We start from the raw sequence: 8,337 nt of genomic DNA, 5'->3' as shown, positions 1-8,337 counted from the left end.
TGCTGAGCAGGTGGGGGGGGGGGGGTGTTCACAGTGGTAACTTTTGAAGAGGCACAGTGGTGGAGTTTCATGGGCACAGTAAGGCTGCAATTGATGTTTTTTACAGTTTGTTAGCACCCCCTCCAAAAAGTTTTTAGCACCAGCCACCACAGGATGGGACCATTGTGCCGCTTCTCCTTACTTGTTGATTGACAGGCTGAGGATATGTACATTACAGTGTGGGCTTCAAGGAAGGCCATTGAATGAGGCTGGCTGTCGCTCAAACTGGAGGGCTTATTTTGTTTTAAATGGGGTGTGTGTGTGTGAGTGAGATATATAGATATATATATTATAATATTTTATTGAGAGCTGGAGGCGTGTCTGTAAATCCAGGAAGTGAACAGGCAGGAGCTTCAGCTGCCCACAATTAAAATGGTTGCAGCCAGACTCCATGGAGCGAGATTTCTGCAGCATATTTGGCCAGTACAGAATCGCAGTATATATACACTGCGATTCTGTACTTGCCAAATATGCTGCAGAAATCTCCCTCCACTGAGTCTGGCTGCAACCATTTTAATTGTGGGCAGCTGAAGCTCCTGCCTGTTCACTTCCTGGATTTACAGACACGCCTCCAGCTCTGCAGCTCTCAATAAAATATTATAATATAAATATATATATATATATATATATATATATATATATATATATATATATATATCACACACACATATATACATATACACATACACACACACAAAGTGGTTGGAGGGACGCTTCAGAATGGCAAAGATGTTTTTATTACAAATTATGTGAGCAGACTGCAGTTTAAAGCGACATTTAAAAAAAAAAAAAAACAATTAATTAATAAATAAAATTTAACCACTTATGGACCGGCTCCTGTACATATATGTCGGCACACTGAAGAGGGATATCTCAGTAACAGCAGCTGCTGCCGCAACCGAGATATCCATCTTTACAGGAGCCAATCCTCTTTATGATAATGGTGGTCTACACGGCAGATTTGCTGCAAGATCACCGTTATAGGCAGCAGAAGAGCTGCCACCCCCCACTCCCGCCGCTCTCCCGTGCCCTTCGCCGCTTACCGGAGCCGTCGGTAGCGGCAGAGGCGAACAGGACCTGTCATGTCCTAGATATAGAGATGAGTGAGGGGGGGAATATGGCCCCCACCTGTCTCTATACCATAGGAGGGAGGAAGCTCCGTCAAAACGTCAGCTCCGCCCACACCTCTTAAAAAAAAAGGAACATTTTTCTGTTATTTTTTTCAAAATGACAAATTTTTATTTTTTTGCATTTTTGTGTAAACGAGCTATGAGGACTTTTTGACCCCCAAATCTCATATATAAGAGGACCTGTCATGCCTTTTTTTTTATTACAAGGGATTTTTACATTCCTTGTAATAGGAATAAAAGTGACAAAAAAAAAAAAAAAAAAAAAGTAAAAATAAATAAGAATAAAATTTTTTAGCGTGCCCCAACGAGCTCGCACGCAGAAGAGAGCGCATACGTGAGTAGCACACGCATACAAGAATAGTGGTCAAACCACACATGTTTACATTCATTGTAACAGGAAGAAAAGTGACAATTTTTATTTAAAAACTGTGTAAAAATGAAAGGTTAAGAAATTATTTATTTTTTTTTTTTTTTTTTTTTTTTAAACGAGCCCGTGTGCAGAAGCGAGCGCATACGTGAGCAGCGCCTGCATATGAAAACGGTGTACAAACCACACATGTGAGGTATTGCCGTGATCGGTAGAGCGAGAGCAATAATTCTAGCCCTAGACCTCCTCTGTAACGCAAAACATGCAACCTGTAGAATTTGTTAAACGTCGACTATGGAGATTTGAGGGTAAAAGTTTGACGCCATTCCAGGAGTGTGCTCAATTTTGAAGTGTGACATGTTGGGTATCAATTTACTCAGCGTAACATCATCTTTCACAATATAAGAAAAAAAAAATATTGGGACTAAAATTTATTGCGGTCTTATTTTTTTATTTAAAAAAAGTGTGTTTTTTCCAAAAAAAGGGCGCTTGTAAGACCGCTGCGCAAATACGGTGTGAAAAAGTATGGCAAAGACCGCCATTTTATTCTCTAGGGTGTTAGGAAAAAAAATACATAAATGTTTGGGGGTTCCAAGTAATTTTCTAGCAAAAAAAAAAAAAAAACCTGTCTTAAACATGTAAACACCTAAATTTCAAAACTAGGCTGGTCCTTAAGTGGTTAATGGTTACCAGTTTAGGGTTAGATGGCTGGAGCTGGAATTATTGCTCTAACAATCACAGCGATGCCTCACATGTGCGATTTATGCGGGTTTATTTAGCAAAAAATAAAGACCAAAAATGAAAAAAAAAAAAGTTTTGGCTATGACATTTTGTAAATGAGTAATTTTTCTCTTTCACTGAGGGGCACCGAATGTCTGTTTACACTGAAGTACAGAATGAGGAGGAGATCAGGATCACACACAGGTAGAAGTATGAGATGATGGGGGTGATGATCATAGAGAGGAGAGAGGTGAAGTACAGAACAATGAGGAGGAGATCAGGATCACACACAGGTAGAAGTATGAGATGATGGGAGTGATGATCATAGAGAGGAGAGAGGTGAAGTACAGAACAATGAGGAGGAGATCAGGGTCACACACAGGTAGAAGTATGAGATGATGGGGGTGATGATCATAGAGAGGAGAGAGGGGATGTACAGAACAATGAGGAGGAGATCAGGATCACACACAGGTAGAAGGATGAGATGATGGAGGTGATGATCAGAGAGGAGAGAGGTGAAGTACAGAACAATGAGGAGGAGATCAGGGTCACACACAGGTAGAAGTATGAGATGATGGGGGTGATGATCATAGAGAGGAGAGAGGTGATGTACAGAACAATGAGGAGGAGATCAGGGTCACACACAGGTAGAAGTATGAGATGATGGGAGTGATGATCATAGAGAGGAGAGAGGGGGATGTACAGAACAATGAGGAGGAGATCAGGATCACACACAGGTAGAAGTATGAGATGATGGAGGTGATGATCAGAGAGGAGAGAGGTGAAGTACAGAACAATGAGGAGGAGATCAGGGTCACACACAGGTAGAAGTATGAGATGATGGGGGTGATGATCATAGAGAGGAGAGAGGTGAAGTACAGAACAATGAGGAGGAGATCAGGGTCACACACAGGTAGAAGTATGAGATGATGGGGGTGATGATCATAGAGAGGAGAGGGGTGAAGTACAGAACAATGAGGAGGAGATCAGGGTCACACACAGGTAGAAGTATGAGATGATGGGGGTGATGATCATAGAGAGGAGAGAGGTGAAGTACAGAACAATGAGGAGGAGATCAGGATCACACACAGGTAGAAGTATGAGATGATGGTGGTGATGATCATAGAAGAGAGAGGTGAAGTACAGAACAATGAGGAGGAGATCAGGGTCACACACAGGTAGAAGTATGAGATGATGGGGGTGATGATCATAGAGAGGAGAGAGGTGATGTACAGAACAATGAGGAGGAGATCAGGATCACACACAGGTAGAAGTATGAGATGATGGGGGTGATGATCATAGAGAGGAGACAGGTGAAGTACAGAACAATGAGGAGGAGATCAGGGTCACACACAGGTAGAAGTATGAGATGATGGGGGTGATGATCATAGAGAGGAGAGAGGTGAAGTACAGAACAATGAGGAGGAGATCAGGGTCACACACAGGTAGAAGTATGAGATGATGGGAGTGATGATCATAGAGAGGTGATGTACAGAACAATGAGGAGGAGATCAGGATCACACACAGGTAGAAGTATGAGATGATGGGGGTGATGATCATAGAGAGGAGAGAGGTGAAGTACAGAACAATGAGAAGGAGATCAGGATCACACACAGGTAGAAGTATGAGATGATGGGGTGATGATCATAGAGAGGAATGAGGTGAAGTACAGAACAATGAGGAGGAGATCAGGATCACACACAGGTAGAAGTATGAGATGATGGGAGTGATGATCATAGAGAGGAGAGAGGTGAAGTACAGAACAATGAGGAGGAGATCAGGATCACACACAGGTAGAAGTATGAGATGATGGGAGTGATGATCATAGAGAGGAGAGAGGGGATGTACAGAACAATGAGGAGGAGATCAGGGTCACACACAGGTAGAAGTATGAGATGATGGGGGTGATGATCATAGAGAGGAGAGAGGTGAAGTACAGAACAATGAGGAGGAGATCAGGATCACACACAGGTAGAAGTATGAGATGATGGGGGTGATGATCATAGAGAGGTGAAGTACAGAACAATGAGGAGGAGATCAGGGTCACACACAGGTAGAAGTATGAGATGATGGGGGTGATGATCATAGAGAGGAGAGAGGTGAAGTACAGAACAATGAGGAGGAGATCAGGACCACACACAGGTAGAAGTATGAGATGATGGGGGTGATGATCATAGAGAGGAGAGAGGTGAAGTACAGAACAATGAGGAGGAGATCAGGGTCACACACAGGTAGAAGTATGAGATGATGGGGGTGATGATCATAGAGAGAGGAGAGAGGTGAAGTACAGAACAATGAGGAGGAGATCAGGGTCACACACAGGTAGAAGTATGAGATGATGGGGTGATGATCATAGAGAGGAGATGGGTGATGTACAGAACAATGAGGAGGAGATCAGGACCACACACAGGTAGAAGTATGAGATGATGGGGGTGATGATCATAGAGAGGAGAGAGGTGAAGTACAGAACAATGAGGAGAAGATCAGGATCACACACAGGTAGAAGTATGAGATGATGGGGGTGATGATCATAGAGAGGAGAGAGGTGAAGTACAGAACAATGAGGAGGAGATCAGGATCACACACAGGTAGAAGTATGAGATGATGGGGTGATGATCATAGAGAGGAGATGGGTGATGTACAGAACAATGAGGAGGAGATCAGGGTCACACACAGGTAGAAGTACGAGATGATGGGGGTGATGATCATAGAGAGGAGAGGGGTGATGTACAGAACAATGAGGAGGAGATCAGGATCACACACAGGTAGAAGTATGAGATGATGGGGGTGATGATCATAGAGAGGAGAGGGGTGATGTACAGAACAATGAGGAGGAGATCAGGATCACACACAGAGAGAAGTATGAGATGATGGGAGTGATGATCATAGAGAGGAGAGAGGTGAAGTACAGAACAATGAGGAGGAGATCAGGGTCACACACAGGTAGAAGTATGAGATGATGGGGGTGATGATCATAGAGAGGAGAGGGGTGATGTACAGAACAATGAGGAGGAGATCAGGATCACACACAGAGAGAAGTATGAGATGATGGGAGTGATGATCATAGAGAGGAGAGAGGTGAAGTACAGAACAATGAGGAGGAGATCAGGATCACACACAGGTAGAAGTATGAGATGATGGGGGTGATGATCATAGAGAGGAGAGGGGTGATGTACAGAACAATGAGGAGGAGATCAGGATCACACACAGAGAGAAGTATGAGATGATGGGAGTGATGATCATAGAGAGGAGAGAGGTGAAGTACAGAACAATGAGGAGGAGATCAGGGTCACACACAGGTAGAAGTAACCAATCAGTATGTAGGAGGTGGAGTCACACCTCTGACTCTCTGATGACAGGTATACAGAGGAAGTGATATATACTCTATAGCAGGGATATGCTATTAGTGGACCTCCAGCTGTTGCAAAACTACAAGTCCCATCATGCTGTGAATCTGGGCGTCATGCTTTTAGTTGTCAGTCTTGCTATGCCTCATGGGAATTGTAGTTCTGCAACAGCTGGAGGTCCGTTAATTGCATATCCCTGCTGTATAGTATGTGTGATTAGGAGTCAGGAAAGATGTCGGTGAGTATTGTGGGTGAGATTTTCTTTATAGACATCACTGGCCGTCGCCGGGACTCACCTGGAGGAATATAGGGGATTATTATATTTGAATTCTTCTCACACACTTCATTTCCCACAACACAGGTCAGAGTCACATCATGTTCGGGTCGGGGTTCGGAGTACGATTGTTCGTTGCCCACGGATCCTGTCCAGGTAAACCATTCATAGGTGACACCCGGAGTGGAGCTTTCACAGTATAGTAGAATATTCTCCTCAGTAGTTCGATCGGTGATGTTGGGCTCATCAGGACAAGCTGAAAGAAAAGAATATGACATGAGAGGATGAGATCTCCATCACCCGCTCCATCTATACCCAGACTTCCTTCCCTCTGTGGAGTACATTTCATGTCTATGGAGAAGGTGGCATAATGGGATCTGTAAACCAACATCCCGACCTTTACAACCCAGAGGAACCCTTGAAATTATTTTCAGGTCTCGGAGAACCTGAGATAAAACAAAACTATTGTAGGCGATTAAAGTGAATGTAAACCCTTACAACCAACTTTGACCTACAGGTGAGCCTAGATTAAGACTTACCTGTAGGTGGAAGAAATATCTCCTAAACCTACACGGTTTAGGAGATATTTGCCGAAAGACAGGCACCGCTGTCTACAGCGCACTGAGCGCACCGCGGTCAACGGCGATATGCCGCGAGTGGCGGCTCCCATGCGTATGCGCAGGAGTGACATCATCGTGGCTTCACCGAATGACAGCGGCGGAGCGAGACCCACCGAGAAGATGGACGCTCCGGACTACAGAGGACAGCGGTGACTTCGCTGGCTCCTGTGTCAGGTAAGTGACACATAATGTAAAACAAAACAAGATAAAGTTGGCGCACAAATGAATGGTCTCTTTAAGAGCGTTTGACTATCTCGTGGGATGTTTGTTTATTTAAATAAATGTCCTGTAGATGGTCTCAATGTGCGGCTGTTAACCCATTATGGACTTGGCAAAAAATGGATGCAGCAGAAAAAACGATCAAAAACAGCGCATCAAAGGGACTAGTAGATTGATGTGAAAAAGACTTTAAAATGTCATTTATTAAATGTAAAAAATAAACACAGACATCTGATCCCTGCAGGATCTCAAACACATAAAAAACACCAATTATAAAACGGACAGATGTTTGATAATGAAAAGCTCCTCAGATCTCTCAATTATAACTTTGGAAAGGTCAAAACCAACGACCAATGTGCACAGCTTTCGAATGCCTAATGAATGCAATCAATCATCTGAAAGAACCCAAAAAGTCAGTGTAAACGAATGGAACAACGTTTCTAGGGACACTCACTTCATAGGTGTTCAATGGGCTGCAGAGCTGATGAGTCCAGTCTGATGACCGAGGGGGAGGTGTTTATTTCAGCTCCATCTGAAGCGTTCGGCTTGGAGGCAGAGGTGTAATGCTGCACGCTAGGTGGTAAGGATCAAGCTTAGTCACCAGATGATATCAGCTGTACACATAGGCAGCTTGGAGAACGCTGCACTGCCTGCAGTGCGGCTTGTCCGAGCGGCTGTGGATCACATGAGAGGCTTGTCACGTGGAAGGCTGTGAAGGGGAAGGTTGCTATGCCGACTCTCCTGCTTACATGTTTCGCGCTCCTGCGCTTTGTCAAAGCTGGAGCGGCATACAGCAACCAGAAAGATAAAGGCATCGGGTAGTGTGTAGGGGCGGGGACTGTCGAAGTCTCTCAGGTTAACCCCTAATGTGTCACTAAGCCTCCTGCAGTTAAAACCTTATTAGACAGGGGTCTGTGTCAGTGAAAGAACTGTTAGAAAACATCTAATAGGAAATGTGGATTGAAACATATGGTTGACACAGTGGTGTAGTGGTTAGCACTCTCACCTAGCAGCAAGCAGGACGCTGGTTCGATTCCCAACCACGCCACCACCCGCCTGAAGCTTGTATGTTCTCCCTGTGCCTGTGTGGGTTTCCATGGGGATATTAAAGGATATACAGAAGGGAGAAGAATGCTATGGATAAAAGGACACTGTAAGTTAAAAAAACACTGTAAGTTAAAAAAACTCAAGGGGGGGAAAAAAATGCGGAGACCAAGGGCAAAAAAACAAATTATTTAAAAGATATATTTTATATTATTATTATTAAGTCCTTTCCTATAGGATAGTTAGAATAAATATATTAGCTACTCTTCGTTCATAAAAAAAAAAAAAAAAAAAAAAAAAAAAAAAAAAAAAAAATAAAAAAAAAAAAAAAAAAAAAAGGAAAATGAAAGAAAATGAAAATATATTTTCTATAAAAAATGTAGGGTGGCGGTCATGAACGATGAGTAGCGACTATATCTGAGTAACCTATATCAAGAGGTTATGCTGAGGATGTCAATGTCTTCATTGAGGCCATCAGGCGAGAGAGACCCCATAAGATATATCCAGAAGGTCTCCCTGCGACAAAGGTGGGAGAATCTTTCGTTGGCCGTTAGGGTACCCTTGGGGATAGCCTCAA

Source organism: Lithobates pipiens, unplaced genomic scaffold (assembly GCF_037356315.1).
Source record: "Lithobates pipiens isolate NorthernLeopardFrog02 unplaced genomic scaffold, aLitPip1_a1.2 Scaffold_16, whole genome shotgun sequence".
In the NCBI taxonomy this organism is placed as follows: domain Eukaryota; kingdom Metazoa; phylum Chordata; class Amphibia; order Anura; family Ranidae; genus Lithobates; species Lithobates pipiens.
This window is presented reverse-complemented; position numbering follows the sequence as displayed.